The sequence below is a fragment of the Miniopterus schreibersii genome, assembly GCF_964146895.1.
Source record: "Miniopterus schreibersii genome assembly, chromosome: 12".
Classification (NCBI taxonomy): domain Eukaryota; kingdom Metazoa; phylum Chordata; class Mammalia; order Chiroptera; family Miniopteridae; genus Miniopterus; species Miniopterus schreibersii.
Genome location: NC_138112.1, coordinates 13,599,444 through 13,619,294, shown reverse-complemented (window position 1 = coordinate 13,619,294; position 19,851 = coordinate 13,599,444). Strand labels below are relative to the sequence as shown.

Here is a 19,851-nt window from a genome sequence, read left to right as displayed (position 1 = left end):
TGACTCTGGGGGAAATTTTTTAGTTAAACAAGCTTTAAATTCACATGGTTACTCATGAGCAAGCCATGCTTCGTTACTTAGTTCAATTTAAGAGGAATTATTCTTTAAAAAGTTCTGTAATCATATTGCAGGTACCATAAAATAAATTCGTCTTTTACCTCAAATGCAAATGACTTAATGTTTTGGAGCCTCTTAAAATAGTATCATGTTGAGTCATGTCTTTGAATTTGAAATGCAAGACTTTAAGTGAGTAACTGAAGGATCATTAACAATGACAGTGGATTTGATACTGAGGCTCTGCTCTGCTTGCTGCCACCCTTTCACTTTGTCTTTAGCTGTCAGGCTGTAAAGACTAATAAATGATATCATAGGACCCATGTGTTGGAGAAACAAGGTGAAAAATTAACATTAAGTTATTGGCAATCCATACATTTTTATACAAAGTACTTTGAGCTTTTTAATTAGAGACATAACTTAAAGAGTTCCTATATTTTTTCAATTCTGTCTTTTATTTAGTGACTAGAATCGCAGCAACATATTATATTTCAAAATAAACATCAGGGAGCCACCCAAGGAGTTTTGTCTTCGGTTCTTTTTTCCGTAAAGTGTAAGATTTATGAGAAGACAAGAAGTTAGAATAGAAGTTGAAACAGGCAACATTTTAAGAGCATCCTTGAATAGAATTCTATCCATGAAGTGAGTAAAACAATAAACATAAAAACCATAAACAAGCAAGGTAAATCTTTTGAAGATATAATTACCTTCAAAAGTTCAAAGCATAATTTTCTATACTCAGATGTGAAAACTCAGTAAGGAAATTTATCTTTCTCATTAAAATTCACATTTTTAATCATGTGAGAATAGTATGTCATATCAGATGCCTCAACACTCCCAGCACATTACTTACATTGGCATTGATGGTAAATTTTCCTTTTAGCGCATCTTCTAATTCATGTTTGGGAATATGGGAACGTGCCTACATCTAATGACATCATTCCCCAATAACTAACCACCCAAAGCAACCAAGATGTCCTTCAGTAGGTGAATAGATCATTAAACTGTGGCATATTCAGACAATGGATTATTCAGAGTTAAAAAGTAGTGAGCTACCAAGCCATAAAAAGACATGGAGGAAACTTAAATACATATTATTAAGTGAAAAAACAGCCAATTTAAAAAGGCTACATACTGTATGATTCCAACTCTATGACATTCTAGAAAAGGCAAAACTATGGAGACAGTAAAAGAGTCAGTGGTTTCCAGGGGTTAAGAGGAAGGAGCAATGAATAGGTGGAGCACAAAGGATTTTAGAGCAGTAAAGCTGCTCCCTATGATACTGTAATGGTGGGTACATGTCATTATATATTTGCCCAAAACGACACAATGTACAACAGCAAGAGTGAACCCTAATGTAAAATAGGGTTGTGTGATAGTGATGTCAATGTAGCTTCACCAATTATAAAATATGAGTATCAAATGCAAAAAAAAATTACACTTCAATGAAATAAACTTAAAATGTTAAAAAAATTGAATCATAACATCAAGAAATATGTACTAGGATGTGGATGGGAGGTTTCTTCCTGTGGCTCATTATGACACGGCTCAGTTTGCCACTTTGGGCAGAAGATCCTTATTTTAGGACATCTTGCTCTCATAGGTCTCATAGAAATACTAGTGGGATCTGTGCCTCACTTCTTCCCTCTGCCCCTGTGTAAACCAATCTCTAGCAAGGAGAGGGTATAAGCATTTGTGCATCAGACCCCCCAACAAACAGGGATCAAAATTTATAATTTCCAGGATCCTCACTCCTGCATAGCAAGTGAGATGCTCAACCTTGAGCCACGGCCCATCACCTCTCTCCTTGGTGTCTCTCTAGTACAAGCAGACATACGTACTTGGTTATCTAAAGACTTTCTCTTGGTAAAATGTATGCCTTCGAAGGCTTAAGACCGTCATGGTACAAGCACTATTACTTCTAACATGGTCTCTTACAACCTTTAACCACTTACTGGCTTGCTGCACAAAGTGTACTTTTGTTCGTCGTTACCCTAGAATTTAGCTGGTTTGCTTCTAACCGACTAATGTGAGCCACTCTAGAATTTCTGCACTCTCTCCTGTGGTTGTTTCAGGATGAATAGCAAGTCATTTGGACTGCCTTCTATTTTAGTAACCCAACCCAACTTTAACCTAGACACCTTATTTCAAGCTGTAATTGCGTGAATGGAAACTAAACATGTCAGGAAAAGGGCCATTTCTTGATGTCCGGGTGGCTCTCTCTGCCATCAGACCACCATGCTTCCCAATGTCCTGAGTACTTGCAAAGGACAAGAATCGTTTTTCTCCTTTGGAAATTGTTGTGCTCATTTTATAAGTTTAGGATCACAAGTCCAATTTATTCCCATTCAGATACTATGCTGAATTATGCATCACTATTACCAACGGAGATATGAGTCTCAGCTAGGAACATATGATTAACTTCTGTCATAGCAGAGTTGGCTAAGAGTAATCTATATTTTCACATCATGAAGAAAAAAAGAACACACATCGACATTGAAGATCGGAATATTTTTTTAATAATGCACAAAACCAACTGCCATTACCACAAACTGCTTGTCTAAATATTTTGCTTATTATAAGTAACTGCCTTAATTATGACTCTGAATTTCTCACAGACTTTAGTGGCATATGACATTCTGATGTATCATAAATCCTTATTTTGGAATAAGTTATTTCGTTGATCCACTCAATTATTTCTGAAATCTTAATTTCCAGAGTGATATAGTGAACTCTTAAGATATAAGACTTCACCATCATAACTTCAAGTGGTGTTTTTATGTTGAATTATAGCCTAAATTTAAAGGAATGGTATTTTATTTCCTCTGATATCAGACCTGTGTTCTAGTCCCAGCCTGCTATTGATGAGCTGTGTGAACCTGTGTGTATTGTTTTCCACATCTGAAGAAAGGAAGGAAAGAAGGAAGGGAGGAAGAGAGGAAGAAGAGGGAAGGGAGGGAGGAAAGAAAGTTGAACTGCATTGTCTTTAAGGCCCATTCAAACTATATTTAAGATATTTTTATATTTTAAATTCCAAATATTCTATTTCTTCCCTGGATATGTTGGAAAGAAAGAGATAGTGACATAAATAATGTCTTTATCAGCAGGTGACTTACTGCTTCTGTGCATTTGACTACCTTCAAATACGAAAAAAAAAAGTATTCATTTATTTATTAATTCAATTTATTTATTTAGCATTCAATAAGAATTTTATTGGTCACTTTGTATCAGGCACTTTGATAAGCATTAAGAATGCAGTAATGAGCAAGACACTACTGAAAATAAATTAATGCATGAGCTATGACTTCATTAGGAAATAGTACACAACACTCTACTTGCCTTTGACACACAGCTTGATGTTTTTACAATTTTAATTTGGAACACAAATGTTTTCCAAATAGATCATTTCCTTTTGTCAAAAAACAACTATAAGTCATCACTGAAACACAAGTACTTGAATTAAATGCAATTTTCTTATTATGAAAATATGTTGGAACAGGCTGAAAAATAACATTCTTGGTTTAGACATAATTTAGCCAAGTATTCAGAAATTTTAAAAATAACCAATATTTGTGGTAATATAAAACCTTGAAATATTTTTGAAATTCAATTAATGTGATGTCATTTTCCTTGAGTGAAAAAGAGACATTAATTTACATATTGACAATATGAGCAGTGGTTGTTTTCCCATTTGAAATAGATATCTTTAAAGAAACACATTTTTTACCTGTGTCTGTTGCTCCGAATTTTAAGTACTTATGATATGTTTATGGCCACCCTTAACACCACAGGTAACAAGGTGAATTTATAATCAAGGAAGAAATGAGGAGATATAAACCTAACACTTTAAAAATTCTAATGATCACTATCAGTTTTTTCAAACTGCTACGATGACCAGTCATTTTGATCTCACATCCAGAGTAAGCTACGGCTGACACTGACCTTTCTTTATTTAATCCTGGTTCCCTTTAATATTTAATGCTCAACATTTTACTCAAATTAGTGCTTTCCAGGCTAATGGTGCTATTTCACGATTGCTAAATAAATTGCATCCAATATCGTAATGCATATTATAGTATGATGTTAATTGTTCTTAGGAAAGGTATATTTGGCAAAGCATAGGGAAACCACTTTGGCTTGGCTTGCTTTGGCTTGTTTCCTTTGGCCTGTTGTTGTTTTTCTTTTTAGAATTTTTTACAATAATATATTCTACACATGGCATAACATACTTTGAGAAACCTAGGAAGCAGTGTTGCGGAGGGGACAATATGTATGTGCTGCAGTTCTATGCAGAAGTCAGTGCCAGTGATGAGGGATTGAAAGAGGCGTGTGTGTTTGTGGGGAGGGAAGGGGAGGGAACTTGCTATTTTTATTTCTACTTGTTGGGTTTTACTGCATACATCCTTTTATTTTAAACTGCCTTAAATCCTTTACCAAAAAAAACCCCCAAAAAAACCCAAAAAAGCTCTAGATCTAAATAGCAAAATAAGGAACAGGTGAATAGGAAAATGCATGAAATACCTTTAACTGATATCTTACTCCCGATAAATAAGCCTGTATTAATCACCCCAGAGACCTGCCCTGTCTTCCTTCGTGGTTCCCTACTCCAAGACTCTTCTCTATTTTTTTTCACGTCGTCTCATTCCATTGCTCTTTCCCATTTTCTCTTGCTTCCCGCAGACCTGGAGTGGGCAGGAGACATGATTCGGGGGCGCTGGGAATCAGAATCCTCTTGCCCACTGCCAGTTATGGCCTCCCAAGATCCTCTTAAACTCAGGCCCACAAACAGCACAAGGGGGGGGGGAGAGTGACAGGGCAGACGCCTCTAAGGAGTACATTAGCAGGCTGACTTCAGTCCACACTGCAGGACCATTACTGGTCCCTGCTTCTCTGGAACCCCTTCAGGTAGGGGTGGGAGGAGGAAGACCAGGGGTACCCCGTCCACTGGGCCTGGGGCCACTCAGGGAGGAGCGCAGCGTCTAACAGCGCTGACTACAGGCACCGTTGTTTCCCTCCCTCTCCCCATCTCCAGTCCCTAATCACCACATACTAATACTCCACCATCACATATCTACCAGTAATTGTGCCACTTAAAATGCTTCTGGTCCATTTTCCTTAGTAAGAGCAAAATTAGAAACACAATAGCAAAACTGAGTTAACTGGCACACAAGTTCTGGAGAAGTAAGAATCTTTCACATTTTAAACTCTGTTATCCAAGCGGGGATGAATAATTTATCTTTAATTCTCGATTTATTAAGCCCTATTTTCAGCTTATTTCCCAGCCCTGAGAAACAAGTTTTGAAGTCTAAAACCCTCGCCAGAATGAACAGGAGTTTCCTTTTTTGCAAACCTCCCATGATGACCCTCAAGCAATTATCTGTGTTTACAGTGAACTCATCAGGATTTAGACTATTTTTTATAGCTCATTCAAATCTATTTGCTTACTGGCTTGTATTGCATTTATGGTCAGGCTGACAGTGCCCAATAATGTACTTGTTGTCAGCTGCCCAGTGTGAGCATAATCCTTTGCACCAGGAGGACTGCACTCTATATCTTTCAAGCATGTATCGCTGCCTTCCTGCTGGAGCCAGGCCAGCAGGAGAGCAAGGAGCAGTGCAGGTAGAGATGACAATGGAGCTTTCCCTGGAGATTCTTCCTTGCAATTGAGGGAGTAAGAGAAACAGACACAGGCCAGGCAGCTCCTGCTCCCTTCATAGCCTCTAACTCCCTGCCCTCCGTAACCCAGATTCCACAGGCTGACATCACTGTGGGTTAGGGCTGGGGGGATTGGATGGGATGAAGGAGCACCGGTGGGCATTTCTATAAAGAGGGTTATGTGTCGGATCCCTTTTCCCTGGCGAGGGGAGGCCAAGGGAAGCACATGTTTATGTGTCACCTCCCACTCCCCCGGTCACAGAATGAAGGATTTGAGGTCAAATGCTGGAGGCCCTGGTCATATTGTGAAGGAGTGCTGAAACCTGACAAGGGGGTGAATCGGAACAGGGCTGCCAGACAAGGGGATGAGCAGAGAGCAAGGCTATGAGGCTAAAGCGAGGGTAGTCAAGGTAGACAGCAGGACAGGAGCAGTCGAATCGGCAGTGGCTGGCAATGTGGGCAAGGCCTGGAGGTCAAGGACAGAAGCCTGCCGTTGCTTTGGTGGTGCCAGCAGCCTTCCAGATTTTCGTCGGGAAGGTTGAGGAGGCCTGAGAGTGAAGGCGGGGAAAATCAATATGCAGTTGTCCATGAGTATCTGTGCTGGGTTAGTTTAGTGGTCACTTAGTAGGCACTAGATGCACATTGTTGACTGGCTGACAGATGACCCGGCCTGGATGCTCTCCCTTCCCCATTTCCTTCCCACTGTCAGGGTTCAGTCTCTGAATAAAAGATAAGCAGATGCGGATAAGGCCCTTGGAGGCCCTACTCATTGGAAAGATGATTGTGCCTTGCCCCATGGAAATTCAAATAAATTACAAAATAAGTGTAATGGGAGTCTAACAGAGTTTTGATCTCCCCCTCTATGGTAACCATTGTAATGCATTTTTTGGAACTATTAAATGTGTTTTTAAAATATTTGCTGTGATAGAGCCCAGAACATATGCTGAATCTGTTGATGGAATTATTCAGCCATGCCTGAGGACCTAAGGGGGGGGGGAGGGAGGCATGTCCTTGAGAAGCCTTAGATGGATGGAAAGTGGGTATAAGGTCTTAGCAATTTTCTTATCCAAGAAGGAAAAACGGCATAAGCTTTCTCGCTAGTTCCATCTTTTCAGTGACCCACACCCTTCTAAAGCAATAAATTTTCACATGACATGACTTGTAATTTCCTGGCAACTTCTTAATTTAAAAAAATGTTGCTTATCTGCAGGTCTGGAGGAGAACCTTTCTTTTAGAGCTCTGATGAATGTATGGCCTAAAGATATAGTGTTTAAATGAATTTTCCTTCTATTATAAAAATGGAGCAAATGAGTATGTAATGACATTGTACAATTAAGGTTAAAACTTAATTGCCAAACTTAATGCAAAACTTAAATCAGAGGTAAAGTTTACCCAGCTGGTGTGCTTTATAGTTTATTCACCATGTTACAACACATAGGACATCAGGGCAATGGAAAGAAAAGCATTAACTTATCATTTGATGCAAGGGAAAGAGTTCTTAGATATAAATTCCTTACAGTTGGAGCTATGACAGCCCTGCCAATCTTTTGCTTGTCCAAATAGAAATAGTTACAGCATTCTTTCAGCTCTATAGCGCAGATGTGGTCAGTGGAAGACAGTCACAATGTTAACTGGATGGATGCAAACCCACCTATACCACTTGCTACATGTTTGGCCTTGAGTAAGTTCCCTAACATTGCTAGATCTAAGTTTTCTAGTCTGAAAAATAATATTACTGGTCAAATTTACCAGGTCACCATGATTTTTATGTTAAATGCTTATAAAGTTCCTGGTGTATAGTAAACTATATAAGTTACAGTTTATCCTGTTATTATTATTATAAGTATCATCATTGTTATTTGTGCTTGAATACCATAATAGTCTTTGTTTAACTCCAATAAATATTTATCACTTTAAAATTATTAATCATGAATCAAAGGGTTTTGGTTAATGTTTATATAATGAGAAACAAACTTTCATAATACGTGGACATTTCTAAGTAAATGCTAAATTGATGAAGAAACAAAACAAGCATAAATCCATGATTTCTTAGTCTTTCTATCCTTCATAGACTTTTCTTCCTCTAACTTGTCTTAAAGTGCTGGTTTCCCCTTGGGTTCTGTCCGCAGCCACTTTGCTTCTGTAAACTTCTTGAGTACAAACCTGCATACGTCACATTTCTGATTAGAATGATTTCATGACTTTTCATTACCCTTAATATGAAGTTCTAATTCCTTAAATGATGCTCCACGAGTCATCTCCTGTCTGCTTCTCTCATCTCATTCTATAGCCCACCTCCCCCGGAACACCAAGCCCCGGAGAAAATGACCTCCCTAAAGATTTTGAGCCCACTGGCTTTGGCAGCTGTGCAAATGCCATTCCCTCAACCTCAAACCTTTCGGGCACACCCCTTTTTTGTGGAGTAGCCCCTATTCATCCTCAGGTCTGCGCAAACCTCCCTTCAGGAAGGCTTTCTCTACACACACTCCAGTGAGTTAACCCCCTGCTGTGTGCTCCCAGAGCACTCAGCACTTTCTCTACCAGACACAGACTTCTCCTTGCTTAATTCTAAGACTTTGTCATCAGGCTCTTTCGGTCTATAGCAGCAGGGACTATTGCTTCAAGGTATTATCACTGTGATGATAGTTGATTGCTGATACTATTACTAAACACAGCAGTCACTGCCACATAAAGGAGTACACTCTATTTTCCAAAGTTTATTTTAACGGTTTTATTCTGTTATGATAGATGCTACATTAAGGTAACAGCAAGTAAGCATTCTTCCTCTACAGGAGGGAAGCAGCATGAATGCCCCTCTTTATAACAGCCTGTCACTTTAATTTTAAAAGTAGAGAAAAGAATCGTGAGGCATATTGCTGTCTGGGCCTTTTACATTTTTGCCTTCTTATACTCTGCTTATAAGAATTCCATGTTATGGAGTAATTTACATGAGTGCAGATCTCTCTCTCTTTTCACTGGGAATCACTTAGCTCTTTCCATATGAATTTTAGGAAAGGATATTTAAGAGGTACACTTTTATGAATTCTGACTTAGGGAAGATTTGAACTATGACTTATTTAAAAAGTTCTTTTATTTGTAAGTATCTTAAAACACATCCAAACACAACCTTAAAAGGCCAATTCAGAAATAAATAGAGTATAAAATTAAAATTTACATTTTGTCACTGATAAATCTGAAGAGATTATTTTTACTCTGCCTTTTCATATTAAACTTAATAGCATATGTTAATTCTTATGTACATTTTTACCTGAAATGTATCTTATTGGAAGCATTTCAGTTACTTCATTTTGTGAATTTTATGTTGTCTATATTACACTATCTAAGATTTCACTCAAGTATTTAAGAAATAAATAGTTTATAAAATCATAGCCTCCACATGCCTATTAAGTCTTAAAATACCCTTCTAAAGTAAATTTATATTAGAAAGAGCTTCTCCCCCCATCGACCCCCCAATGTCTGCATATCTGGTTTACATAGCAACTATAGATAGTGTCTTCAGGAGTTAGCAGGTTTTAAATGGCCAAAGTGGCTGTTTAGCTAGAATGACAACTTTGAGAGTGAATTGTGTTATACCATATGAAGTAAATGTTGCCTTCACATTATTGTAGTTGAGAAATGCAGGATATTTTTGAAAAGAATAAGAATGAGGGAAAAGACTTAAAGAAGGGAATTTTTATTTTCTTAAAAAAAATATTCTCAGTAGCACCTGGACTAGAAACTATTGTTTATTGTCTAAAATCATGGGACAAAGGTTGGTTTCTCCTTACGAGATCCAAGAGACCTATTACAGTCAGGAAGTTTTACCCATTGAGTCAGATGTTACTAGAGCCAAGGAGTTCAGCCCCCAGAAGTATGTAACCAACAGTGCCTTCGATGGCTATAAAGAGTCTAATATATGCTCTCTGAGGGAGAGGACCATAAAAGAAGTACAACCTTGAAAAGTGGATTCAAAGAGCATCCTTTTTTAGCAAAGGCCAGAGTGCAGCTAAACTCAGTACATGTTAACACAGGGTACAAAGTGGCACAGATCATGGAACAGTCGAGATTTTTCTGATCCAACAGAGAAAAATACTCTTATTGAGCATTGTAATTTTGTACACAGATGTTTAAATTAAAAAGACATAAAGTAATGTCATAAAAAATAACAATAGAATTCCTCCGGGCTCCCGGTCAAAATGGTGGCATTGTAAAATGCAATACCCAAGTCCTCCTATAATCGCATCAAAATTACGACTAAACTACAGAACCACCATCATTCAGGACAGCCTTTAATCTAGCTGAACAGAAGTCCTGCAACTAAGGATATAAAGCAGAAGCTACATCCAGACTTGCAGGAGGGGCTGAGACTGTCTGGTCTAACAGGCACATGTGGTGGTTAAAAATCAGGAGCTATATCTCAGCTGGGGAGGTCTCCCCTGAGAAATGAAGGGTCCAAACCCCACACCAGGCCCCCAACCCAGGGTTCCAGTGCCAGGAAGAGAAGTTCCCAAAACTTTTGGCTATAAAAACCAGTGGAGATTGTCAATGAGTGAAACAGAAGGCTGCTAAAGTCCCAGGCATTCCTCTTAAAGGGCTTGCACACAGACTTATTCTGAGCTCCAGCACTGGGGCTTCAGAGACATGTAGAGAGAAACTGAATTGTCTGGCTCCATAACAAGGGTTGGAGGAGCAATTTCCCCCCAGACAGAAGCGCTGGCAGAAGACATTGTTCCTTTGCTGAGCTCTCCCACCACAGAGCCATCAGGTGGGCACCATATCTGAGTCCCCATCAATCTGGCTCACACTGTTTGCCCAGCCCTGGTGATTCCCTGAGACCCTGCCCCACCAAACTTGCAGGACCACCCAAGCTGTTTCCAGTGGCTTTTCATACAAAGGGCCTCTCTTGGCTCATGCTGCTGACTTTCCTAAAATCTCTCAAACAGCCCTGCCAGGTGGCTCATTTGTTTGGAGCATCTTCACATGCACCAAAAGGTTGCAGATTTGATTCCCAGTTTGGGCACATACCCTAGGTTAGAGGTTCAATACCCAGTTGGGGCATGTATGGGAAGCAACTGATCGATGTTTCTCTCTTTCTCTCCCTTCCTCTCTCTCTAAAAATATCAATAAATATGTCCTCAGTTGAGGATTTTTTAAAAAGTGGAAGTATACTTTTTAAAAAAATCTCTCAAAAAAGCAGCATCTGGCTTTGTAGTACCTCGTAACTTTTGCTAAGTGGTCCCAAGCCCAACACTAGAAGCAGCCAGCCTCAATTGGGCGCTTGGCCTCTCCCTGGCAACTCCAAGCCCATCACAAGTAACAGCCATCTGCAAACTGCTTTGGAGCTCATGCCAAGTAGCCCCAGGCAGAACACAGGTGGTAGCTGACCTTGGCCTGTACCTCCTGGGAGGCCCCAGAGCCAATGCACCTGGTGGACAGCTTCACACCACGCAGGATTACATCCCAACTACCTCCATGAGCAATATGCTTAAGAAGTAAACTCAGCAGGCAACAAAACCCTGCTGAGTCCAGTCCTGCTCTGTAGGGACAGCCCCTACACAATAGCTCCTCCACTGTAGTTGCAGCTGGTTTTCACAGCCAATTGGGCAGGGAGTCAGTCCCTCTCAGTGACATGCCAACAGCAATCAAGGCTCAACTACAACAGGAGGGTGCACACAGTCCACCATGGGAGGAGGAACATACCTGGAGCACCAGGCTCAGGTGACCTGGGAGGCTGTGTCACTGGACCCCACAGGACATCTGCTACATAAGGCCAAGACCAGGAGACTCAGTAGCTCTCCATAGAAACAAACACAAGAAAGCAGCCAAAATGAGAAGACAAAGAAATAGTTCCCAAATGAAAGAACAGGAGAAACCTCCAAAAAAATAACTAAAATGAAAGCAAGCAAATTACCAGACACAAAGTTCAAAACAATGGTTATAAGGATACTCTAGGAACATAGTGAGAACTTCAACAGCATGAAGAAGGACATGAAAAGCATAAAAAAGAATGAACTGAAATGAAGAATACATTACAGAGAATCATCTGTAGAGTAGATGAGGCAGAGGATCAGGTCAGTGATTTGGAAGACAAGCAGAAAACACCCAGTGAGAACAACAAAAAGTAGTAAGAATCCAAAAAATGAAACTAGTGTAAGGAACCTCTGAGACAAGTTCAAGCACAGCAGTATTTGCACCATGGGAGTGCCAGAAAGAAGAAACAGAGAGCAAGACATTGAAAACCTATTTGACATATGAAAAGATGCTCAACATCACTAATATCAGAGAGGCACAAATTAAAACCATAATGAGATATCACCTCACCACTGTCAGAATCCCTGCCATCAATAAATTAACAAACAGGTGCTGGTGAGCATGTGGAGAAAAGGGAACCCTCATGCATTGTTGGTGGGAATGCAGACTGGTGCAACCACTGTGGAAAACAGTATGGAATGTCCTCAAAAAATAAAAAATGAAACTACCTTTTGACTCAAATCCCACTTCTGGTAATATATCCAAAGAATCCCCAAACACTAATTCTGAAAATATATGCACTCCTATGTTCATTGCAGCATTATTTACAATAGCCAAGATCTAAAGATGAGTAAATAAAAAGCTGTGGTGCATGTACACAATGGAATATTACTCAACTGTAAAAAAAGAAGAAAATCTTACCTTTTGCAACAGCATGGATAGACATGGAAATTATTATTCTAAGTGAAATGAGCTAGTCAGAGAAATAAATATCATATGATTTCAATTGTATGTGGAATCTAATCAACAAAATAATCGAAAAACCAAAATAGAAACAGAAGCATAGATACATAGAACAGACTGACAGTTATCAGAGGGGAGGGGAGTGGGGGGCTGGGTGAATGGATTAAGCAAAGTTGCCAGATCAATTCCCAGTCAGAGCACATGCTTAGGTTGCAGGGTCAATCCCCAGTTAAAGCACATGGGGGGGAGGGTGACCAATTGATCTTTCTGTCTCACAGTCGATTCTCTCTCCTCTCTCTCTCTTTTTCCCTCCCTCTCTCTAAGCATGTTTTCAAGTGAGAATTAAATATATATATGAATAATAAAATGGCAATAAATACATATTTATCAACAATTCATTTAAATACAAATGGATTAAATGCTCCAATCAAAAGACATATGGTGATTCTATCGATAACAAAACAAGACCCTTACCTATGCTGTCTACAAGAGACTCACTTCAGATGGAAAGACACACAAGCTAAAAGTAAAAGGATGGAAAAAGATATTTCATAAAAATGGAAAGAAAAAAAACTGGGGTAGCAATACTTATACCAGACAAAATAGACTTTAAAACAAAGGCTATAGCAAGAGACAAAGGAGGACCCAGAAATGCCACACCTGGGTATTTATCTGAAGAAACCCAAAGCACTAAATAGAAAAGACATATACTTACATATGTTTATTGCAGCATTATTTACAATAGCCAAGATATGGAAGTAAGCTAAGTGTCCATCCGTAGATGAACGGAATATGACTCAGCCATAAAAAAGAATGAAATCCTGCATCTGCAACAATGGGGATGGGCCTTGAGGATATTGCGCTGAGTGAAATACGTCAGACAAAGGCAAATGCTAGATGATTTCACTTATATGTGGAATCAAAAAAAACAAAATAAATGAACAAGGAGAACAGAAGCAGACTCAGAGATAGAGAACATTTTGAAAAGTTGCCAGATGGGAGGGAGATTGGGGGGGATGAATGAAAAAGGTGAAGGCATTTAGAAGTACAAACTGGTAGTTAGAGAACAGTCAGGGGATGTCAAGTACAGCCTAGGGAATATATTCTATAATATTGTAATAGGTATACATGCTGTCAGATGGGTACTGGACTTATCGGGGTGATTATTTTGTGGTTATATAAATGTACTCCTGAAAGTAATATAATATTGTACATCGACTGTAGTTTAAAAATTAAAAAGTACTTATAGTAAAAAAAAAGAAAAAGAATTGCATCAACCAACCACGATAGCAAAAGATACGTATAATTCATGTACATTAGAGGAATCATCATGAGTGTGAGGATGCACTGGGGCCAGCACATTATTAAAGAAACCACTGATGAGAAAATGAGCTCCTTGGTGAAAATTCATGTGGAACAATGATTCTGAAAAATAGACAGGACCATGTCTGAGAATTGTGCCCTTAGGCACTCACAATTACTAGAATTTACTAGTGCCACAAATTTTCATAGGTCTAAGCTTTTCACTTCTCACCTCTAGAACAGGAATCAGCAAACTACAGCTGGTGAAACAAATCTGGCCAATTTTTTTTTTTTTTTTTTCAAATAAAGTTTTATGGGGACACAGCTACACTCACTCATTTGTGTATCATCTATGGCTACTTTCAGACTATGTTGGTGGAGTTGAGTAGTTACAACAGAGACTTTATGGCCTGAAAAAGCTAAAATATTTATGACCTGACCTATTGCAGAAGCTTGCCAACCAGACTTAGAACCTTCACTGAAAATTGATTACTTCAACTGAATCATCTTATGTCCGAACAATACTTAAAATTTGTGCTTGTTCTGTGTATGCTTCCATTGCTAAGTAAACCAAATTTTCTTAATACAAAAGTATCTTTTGAAAATTATTCATAACAGTAACTCAATAAATGTTTATAAAGTTCATTTCAGGATTCTGTAAGAGTGTGAATATCAGGGCCATGGAAATAGTATAATAAATCCATAATATCATGAACATAGGTGCTTGCACCTGATACATTACTGACCTAACAAATTCTTAGTTTTTCTACCTTTCCCAATAATGATGAAACATTCCTTTCAATTACTGGATAAATAGAACTCAAGCCTTTCTAATTAAAGAATATTTCCCAGTTTGAGGATATCTTGGAATCAACACCTAATCAAAGTCTCTAATGCTCAGTATCAAACTAGAGAGTATGCTTAATGCCAATTGTTTGTTTGCCTCTCTCCGTAGGGGGAGAAACTATTTCCCAAAGCCAAATAAGCATTTAGAAATGTTTGCTGTTTTTGTATACATGGTAAGTTAAAGTAAAACTTCACAAATTGTGTGTTTTCACTTATCTCAAGTCATATTTAGGTGTGTGTTTTTCATCTGTTTGTTTTATGCTGCCTTATATGTTAACTGAGTAATAGATACAGACTTTGGAAATTAAACTTGGAATCATTGCAATATAACAACACTTTTAATTTTAGGATGAATGTAGACTTATTTCCAAATCCTAATTGGGTCTGCACATATGGCTCAGTTTTGTTTAATGACTTACATATTTACCAGCTGAAATAAAAAATAGATCGAAGGCAGAGGCCCCACCATCTCTAAGCTGGATTGTTACCATAGCCTCTTAACTGATTTCTCTGCTTCTGTCCTTACCCCAATCTGCATCCTTTCATCACAAGAGTGGGAGTGAACCTTCTAAAGCATCCCCTGCCCAAAAGCTACCCGATGGCTTCCTACTCATTCATTCTTACGATGGCACGCCAGGCACATTCTATCATGCTCTTTGCTCTGCCTGGAGTACCCCCTGCAAGTGTAAGAAGACCCCACTCCCTCCCTGCTTCACGTTGCTCACTGTCACCTTTTCCGTGAGACCCTCTCTGACAACCTCCATTCTTCATCCTAGCTTTCCCAGTTCTCCTTTCCTGTTTTATTATTCTCTCTAGCACATTTCACCACCCTACATTCCATACATTTTTTAAATATTTTACTTTCTTAGCATAGGGGTCGTCACGATGGGGCATTTTGTTTACTTATTTACCGCCCTCCCCGGGGTCTAGAATTGGACCTGGCACATAGAAGATGCACCATACATACATGTCACATGAAATTTCATAAGTGAATTGAAAAATGGACAGGAATCCGAGGATGAAAGCAATCGAGAACTGGAGCATGCACAATCATGTAATAGTTATCACAAGAAAGGATGGTGGCCAGGCCGGCGTGGCTCAGCGCTTGAGCAAGGACCTAGGATCCAGGAGATCGCAATTCGATTCCCCATCAAGGCACATGCCCAGGGTGCGGGCTCAATCCCCAGGAAAGGGTGTGCAGGAGGCAGCTGATCAATCACTCTGATCATTGATGTTTCTATATCTCTCTCTCCTTTCCTCTCTCTGAAATCAATAATATATATATTTTAAAAAAAGAAAAGATGCTGGTCTGGAGTTCCTGAGGCCCAGGAATAAATGACTAGGAGTGCTTAGCATCTGACATGTGTGGGATTCATGGAGTATCTGACATCCCTGTCACTTATCTAGTTGCATATACTTGAACTAGGAAAAAAAATTAATTTTAGCACTTAACAATTTGTACTATTATATAAATAAGTGTTATAATATGTTCTTAAAGTATTCTAAAAGAAAGGAAAAAAAACACCCTCATACCTGTTCTGTTCTAATTCACCAGGGTTAGACATAAGCCCAACATGTTTTTTGATAACATTTAGGTGTTTGTTTGTTGTTTTAGTAAACAAGAAGCATATGCTACAAAAATGCAAATGAAAAACTATGAACAAGGAAAGTGACTGATCATAGATATTGTAAAAAAGTTGCTTTCAAGTTGTATCTGAGATTTTTCAAAAATTTCCAATTTAATAATAATAGCAAGCGCTTATTTAGTGCTTACCTTGTGAAGGTATGGTTGCAAAAGCTTTACGTATATAAACTCATCTGTCTTTAGAGCATTTTGAAGTAGGTGATATTATTGCTTCCATTTTACAGATGAGAAAATGGAGGCCTCTGGAGGTCAAATAACTTGTCCAAGATCATATAGCAAATACCTGGCAGATCTAGGCTTTAAATCAGGACAATCTGACTTCAACATCTGTGTTTATATTATGATGTCAATGAGGACCTCCACCATTAATTTGAATCAGAGATCGACAAAGAAGGTTATAAAATAAGCAGGTCCCGCACATTTAATACATATTACTATGCAGCACTGGGAAATCCCAACAGTTCCTGAAAGACTCATAAAAGAACCAGTCACAGATCCAAATATTTCAGCTTTAGCAATTTATTTCAGCACAGGCATCTGAGTCCTGCAGCTGCTGTGTATGGTCTTTTGTGCAGTCACAGGTGTTGGCTGTACCACTGGAGCACTTAATGGAGGGTGACAAGGCAAGCATAGTGGGGACTGCCAGCCCCGGGAGGTGATGCCAAGTTTAATACTGAAAGTCAAACATAGGCATGTGCCAGTTTTCTTCTAAACGCATTTTTATTGAGGGAAAACAAAGTTGTCTTCTAAAAACATCATCTGTGGATGGATAAAGGATGATATTGGCATGAAAACAGTAGCGTTAGCAGGCTTTAAAATTAAAAACTGGTTTTAAAACTTGGAGATGATAGCTTTATGAAAGCAGACGACTACATTAAGGAGTGACCACTTGAAGACCAAGTAAACAGCCAGAAGCCACATATTTCAATGTGAGGAAGTCAAAGTATCACTTAAGTTTTAACATTAAAAAAAGAAAAGAAATAACCATACCCAAAGCATAAAAAAGTTACACCTGCTACTTTCTATGAAGAGCTGCTTCAATGACCATAATAAGTGATGCTTTGGTGAATGGAGGCTAAAGCCTTCCTCATATGAGTTGAGTCATAAATTAAATTATTAAATTAAATTAAAGTTTATGGATAACTTACATGTGCTATAGTAGATGGATATAAGCATAAACTATAGATTTTGATAGCAAAGAAAAAATAACAAATCGCTGTAAAGAAAGTACACTAGGTAAATAACATAAGTGAATTACAAAGAAAAATCGGGGTTTCAAAGGAAGGAGATGGCATCAGATTTGGGACTAAGAAAGGACCCCAGGGAGGCGGTAGAATTTGAATTAATGCCTGAGAAGTTAATGTAGGCTTTCAACAGACAGAGAGGGAAGACATTCCAGGGAGAGGACATTGAATTAGTAAAGAGGAAGAGATGGGAAGGTAAGTTGCAACATAAATGGCTAGCTGGTCACATTTTCTGGAATAAGGGCGTCATAACCTGGGAAGCTTAAGGCTGAGCCAAGGAATGAGATTTAGGTCTTAGTCTGACTGCCCAGACCTCAGTCAGTGGCTGACGTGTAACAGGTGCTTGGTTAATATTAGGTGAAATGAAGTGGCATGTAGTGAAATGAAATGACATGTCGGTAAACGTAGGTGAAGCACAATGTATAATGCTACGTATGCAGATAATCTTCACACAGTGCAAACCAGGCTCTAATTGAGGCACATACGAGACTGTGCAGAGATACAGAGAAGGCAGATTATTTTGCTTAGAGAGTCAGGGAGTCTTCAGAAAGGATAACATTTGAGCTGAGTAGATCTTAAAAAATGTCTAAGAGGTTTTGAGATGAAGTAGAGGGAGAGGGCATTTCTTGGTGGGAACAATATGTGCAAGAGTATATGCAAATGGTAAGAAACTCATTATAGCTCAAGAAGAGAGGGAATGAGAGACGACTGGCCGGGAGTGGGCTGCTGACGTTGTTTGGAACCGACGAGACAGATAATGCTGGATTGTGTAAACCCCACTTAAGAATTTGGATTCTGTGCCCTAGGTAACAAGATGCCAATAGTTATTTTAAAGTAGCGTACGATGTGATCAAAGTTTTTGCTTCAGAAATACACACTAAAGTAGTATGGAGAATGAACTGGGGGTGGTAAGATTTGGCAGGCAAGAAAGAGCAACCGAGAAAATTACAATGTGGCACATAAACGAGAGAAAATAAGCATCGCAAAACCTATATACTGAAATGCTAAGGAGGTGTCAAGTACGTGAGTCATCAGAGTAGGCTGACTTTAATGAACGTTTATCACTTGGGATTTGAGGCCAGATCTTATTTTAAAGACCCCCCTCCATTTTAACTTAAATGTAACAAAAACAAGATATAAACTACTCTTTAACTCATGGATTTCTACATCTACTATGTATTTCAACATGTATTAAAGATGCTAGTAAAAATATCGATATATAAATATTCTTTGTCATACTACATTTATATTACTATTTGGTGTATTTACATAACATATAGATGGAATATAGATGATAAAATTCTTTAGTTTGCTATAATCATATCATACATCTAACATCCTGATGCAAGAAGAGTTTAATATGTGATGATATGGACATCTTATGTGCTTGTATTCCCCACTATTCTAGAGAGAGTTTGCCAATAGCATGTGCAAATGTATTGATTATATGTTATGTCATTGACTAATACATGCATTACCTGTTTGGGACATGTGTCACTCTTTGAATTAATACACCGGTGAACATATTGTGTAAAATGCTGTTATTGTCTGTGAAATATAATGCCATTTACTAGGGGAGGGTGGGTGTTGGAACATTCATTACATAGATAGTTGTAGCTTCATTCAGTAATTATATTCTGTGCTAAAAAGAGTTTACCAAAATACCACTCTGTCCAAATTAATTCTAAGAGTTTCAAACACTTCACTACAGGTTTTACACAATGCACAGCTTATTGAAACATTAAAACTAGACTGTTCTATACAGAGTTTGCTAGTAGCCTTTATAAATGTATCGATTATACATTATGTCATAGACTAACACAGGAAAGGACTACAGTTAGCATACAAGGTTGTTTATAAGGTCCCAAGGACGGGACTATGGAGACAATTCAAGAAGGGAAAGTGACCAAGGACCAGGACAGGCTGTAGGATGCTCTTCTGCTTCATTCATATTTTCAGTCATAGTTCCCTGTATTTCAAAGCTAAGTCAAAGACAGTTGCTCCACACACACTGATTCACGAGACTAAGCTAGAATGAAATAGGTTAGATCCTCTTAGTTTTTATTCCAAATTTCTGGAAAATAGAATTCAGTTGGAGCCCAGATTTGATAAGGAACTCCCCTTGTCCAAACAACTAAAGATAGAGCTCTCCTTGTGTAGTTGTCACTCGTGGTCTTAAAAGCTTTCTTGTTTTTGTCACCTAACATTACTTCAATATAAATTCTTGGGAGAGAGAACCATTGTGTGCTATGCTGGAATTCCTAAGGACAAAGGTGTGCAAATCTTCGACAAATGACTTTCCAGCTTTATTAAGTGAATATAAGTAACACCTTTAAACCACTAAGTAAAAGGGAGATATTTAAGAATACCAAGCCAACATAGGAAGACATT

The 19,851-nt window shown here is 38.6% G+C and overlaps 1 protein-coding gene across 6 annotated transcripts in view; it reads left to right on the top strand.

The window, feature by feature from the left end:
* Positions 1-19,851, top strand: part of GRIA4 (glutamate ionotropic receptor AMPA type subunit 4) — a 327,443-nt gene that overhangs the window by 123,150 nt on the left and 184,442 nt on the right. The window lies entirely within an intron of this gene.